At 40.6% G+C, this 14,984-nt stretch overlaps 1 protein-coding gene across 3 annotated transcripts in view; it reads left to right on the top strand.

Moving 5' to 3' along the window:
- Brdt (bromodomain, testis-specific) overlaps positions 1–14,984 on the top strand; it is a 64,378-nt gene that overhangs the window by 2,599 nt on the left and 46,795 nt on the right. The window contains exon 2 of one of the 3 annotated variants that reach the window (XM_005385061.2): positions 1,083–1,279. The gene's annotated coding sequence lies outside the window, so the exon portion shown is untranslated. Of the gene's footprint in view, positions 1–1,082; positions 1,280–4,674; positions 4,872–6,236; positions 6,320–14,984 lie in introns of those variants that run through there. The other 2 variants (XM_013514358.1, XM_013514359.1) reach the window with 2 other exon arrangements.

Raw genomic sequence — 14,984 nt, 5'->3', positions numbered from 1 at the left:
GCATTGAATCTGTACAGTAGCTTTGGGAGTATGGCCATTTTCACAATGTTGGTTCTTCCTATCCATGAGCAAGGAATGTTTTTCCATTTATTGAAATAAGAAGCCACATTTTAAACCAATTTAATAGGGAGTAAACTAGGACTAGAAGTTATGCCTCTCCTTAAATTAGTGTGTGTCGTTTGACTCAAAACCTTTTTTAATGTTTTGCCAACTATAAGGCCCTGTTTCTAAAAATAATTATATAGTCAACCTCTTGTTACTAACATTATTTTGTTTTCTTCTCACAAAATTATAATTTTTCCAAGCATTTTGTAACCTCCAAATTTATTTCTGTTTTTCACTACTGGAGATTGAACCCAGGGGCATTCTACCAGTGAGCTATATCCCAGCCTTTTTTTGGTGTTTTTGAGGCAGAGTCTTGATATGCAGTTCAGGCTGGCCTTGAGCTCACTTTGTGGCCCAGGCTAGTCTCGAACTCCCAAGGATCCTCCTGCCTCAGCCCCCCGAGTGCTGGGATTACAGGCGTGCACCACCATGACCGGCATTGTTTTGTTTTTTTGAGACAGTCTCACGAAATTAATTGCTCAGGCTGATCTCAAACTTGTGATCTTCCTGTCTCAGCCTCCCGAGTGCTGGGATTAGAAGTGTGTACCACCACGGTGGGCTGGGTTATGCTTCAGCCTTTTTCCTACCTCTTCTGTGACAGAGCAGTACAAACCAAGTACATATAAACTGCCTTATTTTTGGCAGGTTTACTGAATGCCTGCTCTATGCCAGGCACTGTTTCAGGTACTTGGGCTACATCAAGAATAAAACTGATACTGGAGATGTTGCTCAGTGGCAAAGTACTTGCCAAGCACTCCTGGGACCCTGGGTTCAATCTCCAGGACTGGGAGGGAGGAGAGGGGCGGGAAAGAATATAGAAAACTAATAAATAAAATTCTTGCCCATATGGCACTTATAATCTAGGAGGGTAGGGATATTAGTACATCACTAAATACAAATATGTAGTATGTGAGGAGAAAAGCAAAGCAGCAATGGGAATAGAAAATGCGTGCATGATTTTGTGTCTGACATTTTAGGGAAACCAGACGTGGATGGCCACACTGAAAAGCTGACAGTGGAATGGAAATCTGAAGAGAACCAGCGCAAGCCATTGACTTTGTAATCTCAGGCAGAGAGGCCAGTGTTCCTAAATCTGCTTAGCTGGGGTGCACGCGCCCGCAGGCAGGGAGATCAAACGCCGCCCGGAATGCGGAGGCGCGGGGACAAGGACAAGGTAAGCCCTACACTGCAAGGCTCTGAAAACCACTGAAAGGTCTGTGGCATTCAATACAAGGAAAATGGGGAGCCATTTGTGAAAGGTTCTGTTTGTTTTTTGTTTTTCTTCCGGTACCAGGGATCAAACTCACGACCTTGCGCTTGCCAGGCAGGCGCCGTGCCTCTGAGCTAAATCCCCAGCCCCTGTGAAAGGTTCTGAGGAGCGAAGTGATACAAACTGACCCCAGCACTACCAAGATGGTTTGCTTTACTCGTTGAAGCTTTCTTAAAAGGGAGCCAAAGACAGAAACAGAAGCATCGAGATCAGTTCGAAATCTGTTGTCACAAATCGGATAAAAATTATGTGGACTTGGACTCGTTTGAAATAGGAATAGTTTGTAAAATGATGCCTTAAAGATTTGCGGATGGATCCAGTCCTTTAGAAGATGCCCGGCTGCCTCCATTGGCTGTAAGACGCTCTAGGCCCATGAAGCAGAGGAGAGAGCAGGAGGAAGGTTTAGGACAGAAATAAATTTGAAAGCCAAGAGCAGATAAACCTTGAGCCTGGGTGAGCCCAGAAACTGTAAGTAGGGAGAAATTCCAAGGACTGAGCCCTGGAGTATTCTGACACAGTGGAGGATTGAGAAGGAACCAGTGAGAACTGGCTTTTGGATTTAGCAACACAGAGGAAAAAAGGATTTTCATTTTTAGTGATAAATCATCTCGGATATAACATTGCTTCTTAATTTCCATGAGAAACCAGCTGTGAATTTGAATTCTTTAACTCTGAGTTTTGGGCACACTTGTGAATCTATAGTTGTTATGGAAACCAGAAAGATGAGCTGCTTCTTGTTAATTTTTTTTTTTTTTTTTAAATTGGACAAGGTCTTACTATGTAGTTCAGGGTGGTCGTCAGCTCTCTATGTAGCCCAGTCTGGCCTCTACTACTTGGCTTCATCCTCCTGCCTCAGCCTCCTGAGTGCTGGGACTATAGAAATATGGGACCATGCCCAGCTACCCTCTTGTTGAATCTAATTCTACAATGAAGGATGAACACAAAGATGTGTTTGTGCTGAGGATATAGCTCAGGGATAGAACACTGGCCTAGGATGTGCAAGGCTAAGTCAGAGCTGTTGTTGCAATATTGTGTTTTAAACTAAAATGTATAGTATATGAACTACTTTAGATGCTTTATACAGCCAAAATAGCCCTATAGTATCCTAATCTTCATGTAGTCTCTCAGCCACTTTCTTTTGAATATTTTAGAAGTTACTTTCTTCTCTGTTTTTGGCCCACAACCCTGGCACATCTGAATGTTAGAAAAAAGCAACATTTTTTCTCTGTGAACAATCACCAATTTCTGGATCTCAGCCCTCTCACATATGTCTTAACACATTTTCAAACCAGCTTTTTATTTTATACAAGGCTTCACATGTGGCCCAGACTGGCCTCAAATTTGGTGGTCCTCCTGCTCAAATTTGGCAATCCTCCTGCTTCAGCCTCCTAAATATTAGGATTATAGGCATATGCTACTATGCCAGCCTCCATAATTATTTTACTTTTTTTTGGCAGTAATGGGGTTTAAATCCAGGACCTGCATACTGTGCTATATCCTCGGCCCTTTTGTATTTTTTATTTTGGGACAGGGTCTTTTAAGTCACTAAACTGCCCAGGCTGAGCATCATCCTGCCTCAGCCTTAAGAGTGCTGCAATTACAGGCATGCGTCATCATGCCAAACTCCGTGAATAAAATTTTAAATGAATGAACAAACATTTAGAGATGGGTGTAGTGGTGCACACCCGTAATCCCAGCACTCTCCAGGCTGAGGCAGGAGGATCCCTGGGAATTTGAGGCCAGCCTAGACTACATAGTGAGTTCAAGACCAGTCTAAACTATATAGTGAGATCCTGTCTCAAAAATAAAACAAACAAACAAATCCACAAATGTTTAAAAAAAAAAAAGTACAATATGGTATGGACTCTATTGTACAATTTTTTTTGAGATGGGGTCTCACTATGTAGTTCAGGCTGGCCTGGAACTCTCAGTGATCCTCCTGGCTCAGTCTTCTAAGTTCTGGGATTATAGGCGTGTGCCCCCACGCCCAGAGTGCAATTTGTGATCATGAGTTTACTGGAAAAATCAGGACCTTCTAAAGTGTTTTGAATAATGTAATAATGCCTGTGGATCTGAGTATTTGTGTGACCTCTATTTAGTAGATAGTGTTTGTTGCTTGCTTGCTTTTTCTTTCTTTCTTTTTTGAGACAGAGTCTCACTACATAGTTCAGGCTAGCTTTGAACGTACTATGTAGCCCAAGGATTACAGGCATATGCCACCATGCCCGGTTTATACTAACACCTTTAAAATTTCTATCAGGAGGTGGCTGCTAAATCAAAATCCTAATCATTATCTGCACGCAGCTGTCGTGAAACACCTCATATGTGCCATTTAAAATCCAACGAGAGCCGGACATGGTGCCGCATGCCTGTAATCCTAGCACTCGGGAGGCTGAGGCAGGAGGATTGTTGTGAGTTCGGGACCAGCCAGGGCTACAAAGGAGCTCAAGGCCAGCATGAACTGCATGGCGAGTCCCTGTCTCAAAGAAACAAAACAAGAAAAAAGGCCAGGCATGGTGGCGCATGCTTGTAATTCCAGCACTCAAGAGGCTGAGGTAATCTGGGCCTGGTGGTACACGCCTGTAATCCCAGCACTTAGGAAGCTGAGGCAGGAGGATCGTTGTGAGTTCTAGGCCAGCACGGACTACAAAGTTAGCTCAAGGCCAGCCTGAACTGCATAGCGAGACCCTGTATCAAAAAAAAAAAAAAAAAACAACGAGGGCCGGGGATTATAGCTCAGCGGCATACGTGCCTACCTGGCAAGTGAAAGGTCCTGAGTTCTATTCCCGGTACCAAAAAAAAAAAAAAAAACAACGAGGGCCGGGGATTATAGCTCAGCGGCATACGTGCCTACCTGGCAAGTGAAAGGTCCTGAGTTCTATTCCCGGTACCAAAAAAAAAAAAAAAAACAACAAAAACAAAAACAAAAGAAAGAAAACCCAACGAGATCATGTGGCCTCTAGCCTCAACCACTGTCTAATATTATTAAGCGTTCCCTACGCGCAAGAGACTTGAGCTGTATGGAGAGGCAGAGAAAAGAACGAAAACGGACGGTAACGCCACGCCACAAGTCCAAATTTACAAACGACCAAAATAACGCTATAAGACCAATCATTGAGTGGGAAAAAATTGCTTTAACAGCAAACCCCTCAAGGACAGGGCTCTGCTCCCAAATCCACAGTTCCCTGCAGGGTGCTGGCACTCACTAATCCCACTCCGGAACCACGCCGCAGGCCTAGGCTGCGAAGCTCACTCTGCCTGCGTGGCTTCTGGGTGGGTGTGGCCACGTGATAGGGCCGGACCAATCAGCAGCCGACCCGCCCTGCGGGGATCCTCAATAAATATCGCAGACGCAGCCGGCCGGCCAGCCAGCAGCGGCCATTTGAACTGGATCTGGTGGCGATCGACGGCCGTCTGGAAACGGAACCGCTGCCCTGCACTGCTTCGTCTTGTGCAAGCAGAGAGGAACGATCAGATAAGATCCTTTTCCTAAAAGGTAATAGAGATTCTACAAGTGGCTCCATACTAGCTGCTCAGGGGGCGGGAGTCCTTGGGAAGAACAGCCGTTTTTCCTCCTCTCTCCCCTCCCCCATTAACAGTGGGCGCCGGGCAGGGCAGTTAGGGGAAGCCGCCCAGGGGCGAGTCTGAAGTCCAGGGGAGCTGCGAGTTGCTTTATTTTTTACTTTACCAGCTGTTGGGCTGTGGACCGTTTTTCACCCTTTCCCTGACCCCCTGCCCATGCTTGTATTTCTGCAAGGGCTGGGAAGGAGGCTGGGGCGCTGTCCACAGAGTTGTACGCTTGGACTGGTAGGGTTGGGTCTTAGATTGCTAGATGGCTCTCAGTTGGGCATAGAGAAGGCGTAGAGTTTAACTGGCAGCTGCATTTAGTCTATGTTGACATTTGGTAAGGGAGATCGTGTTCGTGATTGAGTGATTTCTTCCTTCAACTAACTATTACATCTCTGAAACATGAAAAACCCGTTAGGAGCTGCAGAATGGGAGGTGGGCCTGACCTCAAGGTGCTAGCCTTTGAGTGAAGCTGTGGTAGAGAAATGTTACAGAGGAATAGACGTGTGTGCAGAGCAGGGTGGCGCAGCGAAGAATTGCGAATTTTTGAGTGGCTGAGCCAATGTCAGCCTGGGTGAGGTAGCGGGAGATAAGCCAGGTGAGGTGCACCAGGGGATACTCTATAAAGAGGGTGCTAAAACGGAGGACAGTGGATTGAAGAGTCGTCTCCCTCTTTTTTTTTTTTTTTTTTTTTTTTTTTTGAGTCAGGTCCCACAATGTAGTTCAGGCTGCCTTTGAATTCATTGTGTTGCCCCGTTCCTCTCGAACTCAACAGTGATCCTCCTGACTCAGCCCCCCCAGTGCTGGGATTACAGATGTGTGCCACCACACTCAGTTTAAAGAGTGATCCTAAGCAAATTATTAAACAAAAATCAGAACATCACCATTATATTAATTCATGTGAGAAGTGACAAATGATTGAGCGGAAGCAGTGATTTGCGAGACTGAAAATAGGAGCACATTTAATATACAGAATATGTAAATTTACATTTAGCAGTCATTTGTATAAAGGTGTTTATTACCTTGGAGTGGCTGAGATTTATATAAGGAAATGTGTAAAATTTTTTTGCAGGGGGGAGGGTTGAGGTGAGGACTTGCTATATACTTCATGCTGGTCTTGAACTCACCATGTAACCCAGGCTGTCCTTGAACTCAGCGATTCTCCCGCCTCAGCCTCCCAAGTGCTAGGATTGCAGGTGTTCACCACCATGCCTAACTGCTTTATAAATATTTAATAAATTACCAAATAGAATTTGGAAAATGGTATCCTGGAAACCAGAATAGAATTTTAGGAGTCACAATAAGAATTAAGTAACACATTACTGAAAGGCCAAGTAAGATTTGCAAAGAATCCGTTAGACGTGATAACTAAATATGGTAAGTGTTAAACTAGTTTATGGGGAGTTTTAGTGGAATAGTGGGGAAAAGCCAAGTGTGAAGTGGGGGGTAAAGACAAAGTAGTTTTGGTGGATGCCTGGGATGAGATACAGAGGAGATTGAAGCCACAGCAGATAATGGATTTTGTTTTGTTTTGTTTTTTTCCAGTACCGGAAATCGAACTCACAACCTTGCACTTGCCAGGCAGACGCTTTGCTACTGAGCTAAATCCTCAGCCCCAATAATAGATTAAGGAAAGAATTTAAGATTTGGAGTAATGGGGGGGCATTTCAGTCCTGACTGTGCAGAGATATTAATGACATCATGCAAATCCCAGTTAAAGTGAAGAATTTTTAAGGAATTGAGGAAGTGTGTATAGAGAGAAGCCAGTATAGAAATGCTGAAACTAGCACCAGAAGTGTGTATGTGGCGGTGCATAGATGTAGTCCTAGCTACTTGAGAGGCTGAGGAAAGAGGATCACAAGGTCAAGGCCAGCAACTTGGGCAACACAGCAATTTAGCAGGACTGCCTCAAAGTTAAAAAAAAAATTTCAAAAGTAGTTCAGTGATAGAATTCAATCCCTGGTGTCTTTTTTTTTTTTTTTTAAAGTTTAACAGAGAACTCCAGGAGTGGGTGAAGAAGTAAAAATAGCCAATAAATACATGAAAAAATGCTGAACATCACTGAGAAATACAAATTAAAACAACATTGAGATTCCACCTCACACCTGAAAGAATGGCTATCATCAAGAAATCAACCAATAACAAATGCTGGGAGGGTACGGGGGAAAAAAGAACCGTTCTCCATTTTTGGTGGGAGTGTAAATTGGTACAACCACTATGGAAAGCAGTATAGAGATTCCTCAAAAGATAAAACTAAAGGTTCCATTTGACCCAGCTGTGCCCCTCTAGGTATCTTCCTAGAAGAGTTAAAAATCATACCACAGTAATATATGCTCACTCATGTTTATAGTAGCACACTTTACAATAGCTAAATCCTGGTAACAGCCTATATGCCCATCAGAACAAATGACTGGATAAGGAAAATGGTATTTATATAAATGGATGAAACTCAAGATAATCTTAAGTGAAATAGATCAGACACACAAGTTTGAATATTTCATTGTTTCTCTTGTATGAGAAATGCAAAGTATAAATAAGGAGCAAAATCAGAGAGATATTAGGACATACGAAGAATTTGTTTAAATGGGATGGAGAACAAGAGATGGGGGAAAAGGGGTTTAAAGAAAAAAGAATTGAAAGAAAAAAATAGGGAAAAATGTCAAATGTGAAGGAAACAAAGGCTGAAGGGAGAGGATGAGGACAAAAAAATTAGGATGTGTTATGTACATACACAAATGCCACGTGATGAATGTGATCAGTACATACAGCAAACATGTACTAAGGGAAAAATAAATTTAAAAGCATTTTCCCAGAAATTGTTAATAGAAATATATCTGATAGGTATTTGTATATACGCAATGATGTATTTACCAGGACATTCATTGTAACATTGCTTACAGTAATAATAATGACAATAATCGTGTCTGCATCCATATGATAATATACTATACCGTTATTAAAAAGAATTAGGAGCCAGCCGGGTGGGACACGCCTGTAATCCCAGCACTCTCGGAGGCTGAGGCAAGAGGATTGAAAGTTTCAGCTCAGATGTGGCTACTGAGTGATTTAGCTAGACCTTGTCTCAAGGTAAACAATAAAGGGTTGAGGATGTGGCTTAGTGTATAGGTTTTGGGTTCAACACCTAGAACTGGAAAAAAAAAAAATTGGGCAGCAATGTATGTGCTATTGAAAGACATCCTCTTAGAATTAAGTTTAAAAAAAAAACCATTTCTGTGTGTATAAGTAATTTCTAAACGATAGGAGAGATGTGATTAGTTGGCAGATAAGGTTAGGATGGTAACCTCCTACCTCTGCCTCTCCCTTTGTACTGCGATAATAGGCATGTGACACTATGCCTGGCTAAGCTATTTTTTAAAATAAGAAACAAAATTAAAATACTTTGAATATAAGGTGGAATAATTACAAAGAATACTTTGTAAGTATGAAAATTTTTTAGTCTTTGTTATTGTATAGTAAACTTTATCTCACTTGAAACAAGGGCCTCCAGCCAAGGAATACCAAGCATTGAACTCTGAGAAGATAATCAGATTATAAAATATTAGCTATTTTACCCAATGACAATTACCAAAAGTCTTTTTGTTCATTTTAGTCTATCCTGCAACCTCATCATCAAATACTTAAGTTTATTAAAATTTTCAAACATAAAATAACTGTCAGTATTTTGCCTTTTTTGTTTTTGCCTTTCTGTGTAAGTTTCTTCTTTCAAGCTTTTAAAACATTAAGGATAAGCTCATTCACACTATGCTTTTTGAACGTGCATTTTTGTTTCATTCTTCCCTACACAATCACCATACTATTGTTACATCTGTCAAAAGGAATAATTATCTCAGTTTCCCTAGGTTGTCCCATAAGTGCCAGTTGTAGCGGATCTTTTACTTGATATAGGATGAGTTTAATTTACTATGTTACTTAATCTAGAATAGTTCTTCCTTGTTTCCTTTAATGACCTTGCCTTATAGAAAAGACTGGCCAAGGATGGCAGTACACACTTACAAACCCAACCAACAAAGGAGCCTGAGGCAGGAGGACTGCAAGTTCAACCTCAGCCTGGACAGTTGTCTCCCGCCCCCCAAAAAGCCTGGAGATATGGCTCAGTGTTTCCTGGGTTGAATCCCCAGTGCTTCAATGAATAAATACCTATTTGTCTTGTGGAACGTTCCATATTATATATTTGTTGCTTTGTGTTTTCATTTATTCTAGTGCTGTTCCGTAACACTTTCTGGCATTATGATAGTGGCTTATATCTGCATTGTCCCATGCAGTAGTGACTGGCCACATGTGGCTATTAAAAGCGCTTGAAATGTGGCCAAGTTATTTTATTTCATTTTATTTTGGTTAACTTAAACTTTATAGTTACTTGTGGCTAGAGGCTGTCATATTGCACAACACGCCTCTAGCCTCTGAGTTTTCTGCTAACTGAAAAAAAGGGGTTAATTACATTTCAGTTGCATGTTTTTGGTCAAAAGCTTTTGTAGGTACCTTACTGGTAGCTTGTCGTTAGCCATGTTAAATGCTACAGAGAAGCCTGGGAAGATAACCGAAAGGACTATGAGCAATGTGAAATGTTTGAAGTTATTAATGAGGGGCTGGGGATTTAGCTCAGTGGCACAGCGCCTGACTGGCAAGCGCGAGGTCATGAGTTTGATTCCTGGTACGGGAGGGGGGCGGGGGGAGAGATCTACAGATTTTGACAAATGCATTTCATTCAGAATGCTTTCTGTACCCCCTCCCCCAAATCTTCTGTCTATCCCTCTTCCTCAAGTCCTTGGCAACTGCTGATCTTTCTACTCCCCATAGTTTTTCTTTTTTCCAGAATGACATACAGTTGGAATATGCAATCTGTAGTCTTTTCATGTTGTTTTCCTTCACTTAGTAATATCCATTAAAGTTTCTTCCTTACCTTTTCATGGAGATGATACTTTTATTTTGTTTTTCACTACTGACTTTGGAACCTAGGACCTCATGCATGCTAGACAGATACTCAACTGCTAAGCTACATGCCCCCAGCCCTTGTTAAATTTTGAGACAGGGTCTTGCTAGTTTGCCCAGGCTGTGCTTGAACTTCCTGCATCAGCCTTCTGAATAGCTGGGTAAATAGGTATGCATGAACTATCATGCCTGGTGATAGTTCATTTCTTTTCAGTGCTAAATAATATTCCATCTCATGGATATACTACAGTTTAGCCATTTAGTTATCGAAGGGCATCTTGGTTACTTCCAAAGTTTACCAGTTATGAATATAGTAAACAACAGTATTAGGGTTTTGTATGGGAAGTGTCTTAGTTCCTTTTCTTGTTGCTGAGACAAAGTACCAGAATCTCAACTTTAAAGGAAGGAAGCCTTATTTAGCTTACAGTTTGTAGAGGTTTCAGTCCATGGTTGGTTCCAGGGCAAGGTGGCATTGCAGAGGGGAATTGCAGAGGACAAACAGTTCATAGCAAAGCAGGGCAGGCAGAAAGCAAAAAGCAAGCAACAAGCAACAGCCCTCTTTCTGTCCCTCATATCTTATGAAGACTACCCATCCTTAGGGAGGTAATGCATCCTTAATCCTAGCATCACATCCTTGATCCCAACATCACACATCCTACATCCAGCCACCTCTGAAAAGTCCCACCTATGCCTGCATGAGGCTTTGGGGGAACATCTAGATACAAGCTATAACAGGAAGGTTTTGCTTTATTTGATTTGTTTGTTTGAGACAGGGTCTTGCTATGCAGTTCAGTCTGGCTTTAAACTCACTATGTAGCCCAGATAGGCGTCCAACTCAAGGTGATCTTTTTGCCTCAGCCTCCCAAGTGCTGGGATTACAGGCACTCCTGGCTTGGGAAGGTATTTTTCAGAAAAAAGTTAAGGAACTGGCTAAAGCATGTCTGTATACCAAGATGCCAGCAGCATTAATTCCAGATAATTAAATGTGGAAAAGAAAAACAGAAAACATTTGTTTTTTAACTTTAAAATAGTTAATTGACAAATATATTTAATTAAAATATTTAATTAACAAATACACATTCATGATGTACAATGTGATTTCAAATATGTATGCATTGTATAATAGATTATCACTATCAAATTAGCACATTCATTACTCCAATACGTTAGATGCCCAGATCTTATAAGTGAAAGGTTGTGTCCTTTAATCAATACCTCCTCTTTTTCTCCTACCTCCCAGCCCTTGGCAGCCAGCATTCTACTCCCTCTTTTGTTGTTCGTGTGTTTTGTGGTGCTGAGTTTGAATCCAGGGCCTTGTGCATGCTCAGCATGTGCCCTACAACTGAGCTACACCCCAGCCTGGGTACTGTTTTTATGATTTAATCTAGATTCCACATGTAAGTGAGAGCATGCAGTGTTTGTCTTTATGTGCCTGGCTTATTTAATTTAGCATAACGTCCTGTAGGTTCATCTGTGTTACTGAAATTGGCAAGTGTTGCCCTTTTTCTGGAAACTGGCTATTGTGAATCCACAATGAAGAGGGTTTATCAGCATTTCCTTGAGATACTGACTTCATTTATATATCATTCATATATATATATAAAATCTCCAGAAATGAGACTGCTAGATAATAGGATAGTTTTCTTTTCAGAGAAGACTTCATAGTGTTTTTTATAATAGCCATGCCATTTACATTCCCTTCAACAGTGTACGTGGGTTTCCTTTTCTTTGTACCCTCTCCAACACGTGCTGTCTTGTCCTTTTGCTAAGTCATCCGAACAGATGTGAGGTGATAGCTCTTTGCATCTTTGGTGATTAGTAATGCTAATCATCTTTGGTGATTAGTTATTTGCATCTTTGGTGATTAGTAATGCCAAGCACCTTCATATATACCTGTTGTCTTTTTGTATATTGTCTTTGGAAAAATACCTGTTCAGGTCCTTTGCCCACTTTTTAATTTTTTCTATTAGTGTTTGAGCTCCTTATATATCTTGGATATTAGTTCCTTATCAGATATGTATGTCTTGTAAAAATGTTTTCAGTCTATAGGTGTCATTTTGTTGATTGTTTCCTTTGCTATGTAGAAGCTTTTCAGTTTTATGTAGTGTCATTTATTTATTTTTGTTTTTGGTTGTGCTTATGGTGTTTCCTTTTTTTTTTTTTGTGGGGCTGGGGATCGAATCCAGGGCCTTGTGCAAAGAAAGCAAGAGCTCTACCACTGAGCCACATCCCCAGCCTCTTTGGTGTTATATTAATAATCATCACTAAGGCCAATGGTAAGGAATTTTTACCTATTTTTGAGGAGTTTTATCATTTCAGAGTTTACATTCAAGTAATTCATTTTGAATTTAATTTCAGTAATTCATTTTGAGTTAATTTTTATTTACAGTGTTAAAAAAAGTCCAGTTTCGTGGAAATCAGTTTGGAGATTCCTCAGAAAACTAGGCCTAGAGGTCCCATTCAACCCAGCTACCCTCCTGCTTGGTATTTTCCCAGAAGATCTAAAAACATCATATCACAGTGATGTATGTGCACCTATGTTCATAGCAGCACAATTTGTAATTGCTAAAATGTGGAAGCAACCCAAATGTCCATCCACTGAGGATTGGATAAGAAAATTGTGGTACTTTTATATAATGGAGTATTACTCAGCTGTAAAGAAAGATAAACTTGAGGCTTTTATAGGCAAATGGTCACAACTAGAGACCATACTCATAAGTGAGATAAATCAAACATACATGTGCAAGCACCGCATTGTTTCTCTAGTGTAAAGCCTGAAAGAGTTAATTTAAACTAGGAGATATGATAGACATTGTGAATTGATAGGAAAACACTTATAGGTAAAGGATAACTGGGATATGGGAAAAGAGAAGGGAAAGAAGGAGAAAGTTTGTATATATGTATATGCAGGATAGTTAACACGGCTGTTCTACTGTCTTGTATTTCCTTGCTGAAAGAAACTGTCAGTGAGGCACTGGTTGATTAGCTTTGTATGTCTATATGTGTTTTCATGAGAAACTACATTGAAGATATCAATATGTAATACAATAAGCATTGTTAATTCCCTACCACTCTGTTTGTAACTCTGTAATGTCTGTACTGATCCTTTGCTATTTTGTAAAATGTTGTCGGTCTGTTAGTATTTTCCTCCTTTTATTTCTAAAATTTAAAAAAAAAAAAAGTCCAGTTTCACTCTTGTGTATGGATTTCCTGTTTTTTCTAGCACTATTTACTGAAGAGACATTTTTGTCAAAAATTATTCAGATCATAGCTGACCTATGTGCATGGGTTTATTTCTGGGTTCTCTATTCTGTTCCCTTGGTCCATGTCTGTTTTTATGCCAACATTAGGCTGTTTTGATTGCAAAGTCCACGGCTTTGTAAGGTAGTTAGAGAGCAGGGGAGGGAATGTGATGCCTTCAGCTTTGGGTTGGGTTGGGTTGGGTTGGGTTCATTTGAAACAGGGTCTCACTGTATATTCTAGGCAGGCCTTGAATTCAGTATGTAGTCCAGGCTGGCCTCTAACTGGCGGTACACCTCCTGTCTCACCCTCCCAAAGTGCTGGGATTGCAGGCATGTGCTACCACGCCTGACTCCAGTTTTGTTTCTAACATTGCTTTGGTAACCAGATGTAATGGCTGATGCCTGTAGTCCCAGCACTTTGGGAGGCTGACACAGGATTATGGCAAGTTCTAAGACAGCCTTGGCAATTTAGTGAGATCCTGTCTCAAGGTGAAACATAAAAGAGGGATGTCCTCAGAGGTAGAGCTCACCTGGGTTTGCTCCCCAGTACCACAATAAGTAAGGGACTGCCAGCTCACTTTGACTGTTTGGGATCTTTTGTGCCTCTGTATGGATTGTAAGATTTTTTTTCTATTTCTGTGTGAAGTGCCATTGGAATTTTGGTGAGATTGCATTGAATTTGTAGATCACTTTGGGTAGTATGAACATTTTCACAGTATTAATTCGTAAAGTCCACAAACATGGGTATCTTTCTATTTTTTTCATTTTATTTCATGAGCATCTTATAGATTTCAGTTCCTTGTTTAAGTTTATTCCAAAACATTTTAATTTATTATATTTTTTGCAGTGCTAAGGCCCCAAGACTATCCTATTATCTAATCAAACTATCCTATTATCTAATCAAACCCAAGGCCCCCTCCATGCTAGATAAGTGCTCTACCTGAGCTATACCCTGGACCTACTTTTTAGATAGTTTGGTTTTACTGATAAAAATGGAAGTGATTTTTTTTTATTATGTTGATTTTTGTATCCTTTAATTTTATTGAATTCATTCATTGGTCCTAAAAGTTCTGTATTAGTCGTTAAGTTTTTAAAATATTTATTATATTATCAACAGATAATTTAACACTCTCCAATTTGGATTTCTTTTTTTATCTAATTGCACTGGCTAAAAGTATGAGTATATTAAATAATCTTAGAGGAACACCTTCCTAAGTCTAATAAAAATCATAGCAATGGCAATAAAGGAATAATTAATGAGATGACAGAATTCTGGGAAAAAGGAAAGAAGGTCATTATTGAAAAAAAATAAAAATTTTATGAAATATGAGAAAATAGATGAGATTGAAGGAACAATGGTCCGGGCCCTTTCTGGAGGTCCCAAGCTAGTTTGGGAGCTAGTTATGAGAGAGGATAGGTACTGGGACGAGGGTGATAGTGGGCAAAGTAATGAAAATGTGAGATTTATTGTGGAGGAGGAATAAAAGGATTTGACAGGAGGTTGACAGGTAGTTGGGAGGAGGCTTGAGGGGGAAAGGAAGATGTCTGGTTTTGTCTTCAGTAGTAGGGCTGCTGTCTGGTGAAGAGATGTTTGGGGGAAGAGAAAGAGTAAGGGCGATGGGGGCTACCATCAGATCAGTTGGTGATTTCTGCTCTTACCTGGACTAGTTCAGAAACCCTTTATTTTTTTTTTTTTTTTTTTTTTTTTTTTTTGTTTTTTTGTTCTTTTTTTTTTTTGGTCTTTTTGAGACAGGGTCTTTTTTTGGTTTTTCTCCGGTACCGGGAACTGAACTCACGACCTTGCGCTTGCCAGGCAGGCGCTTTTGCCACTGAGCTAAATCCCCAGCCCC

This window comes from Chinchilla lanigera, unplaced genomic scaffold, assembly GCF_000276665.1.
Source record: "Chinchilla lanigera isolate Chin_1 unplaced genomic scaffold, ChiLan1.0 scaffold00022, whole genome shotgun sequence".
Taxonomy (NCBI): domain Eukaryota; kingdom Metazoa; phylum Chordata; class Mammalia; order Rodentia; family Chinchillidae; genus Chinchilla; species Chinchilla lanigera.
The sequence above is the reverse complement of the archived record's forward strand: the minus strand, read 5'-3'. Positions and strand labels throughout refer to the sequence as shown.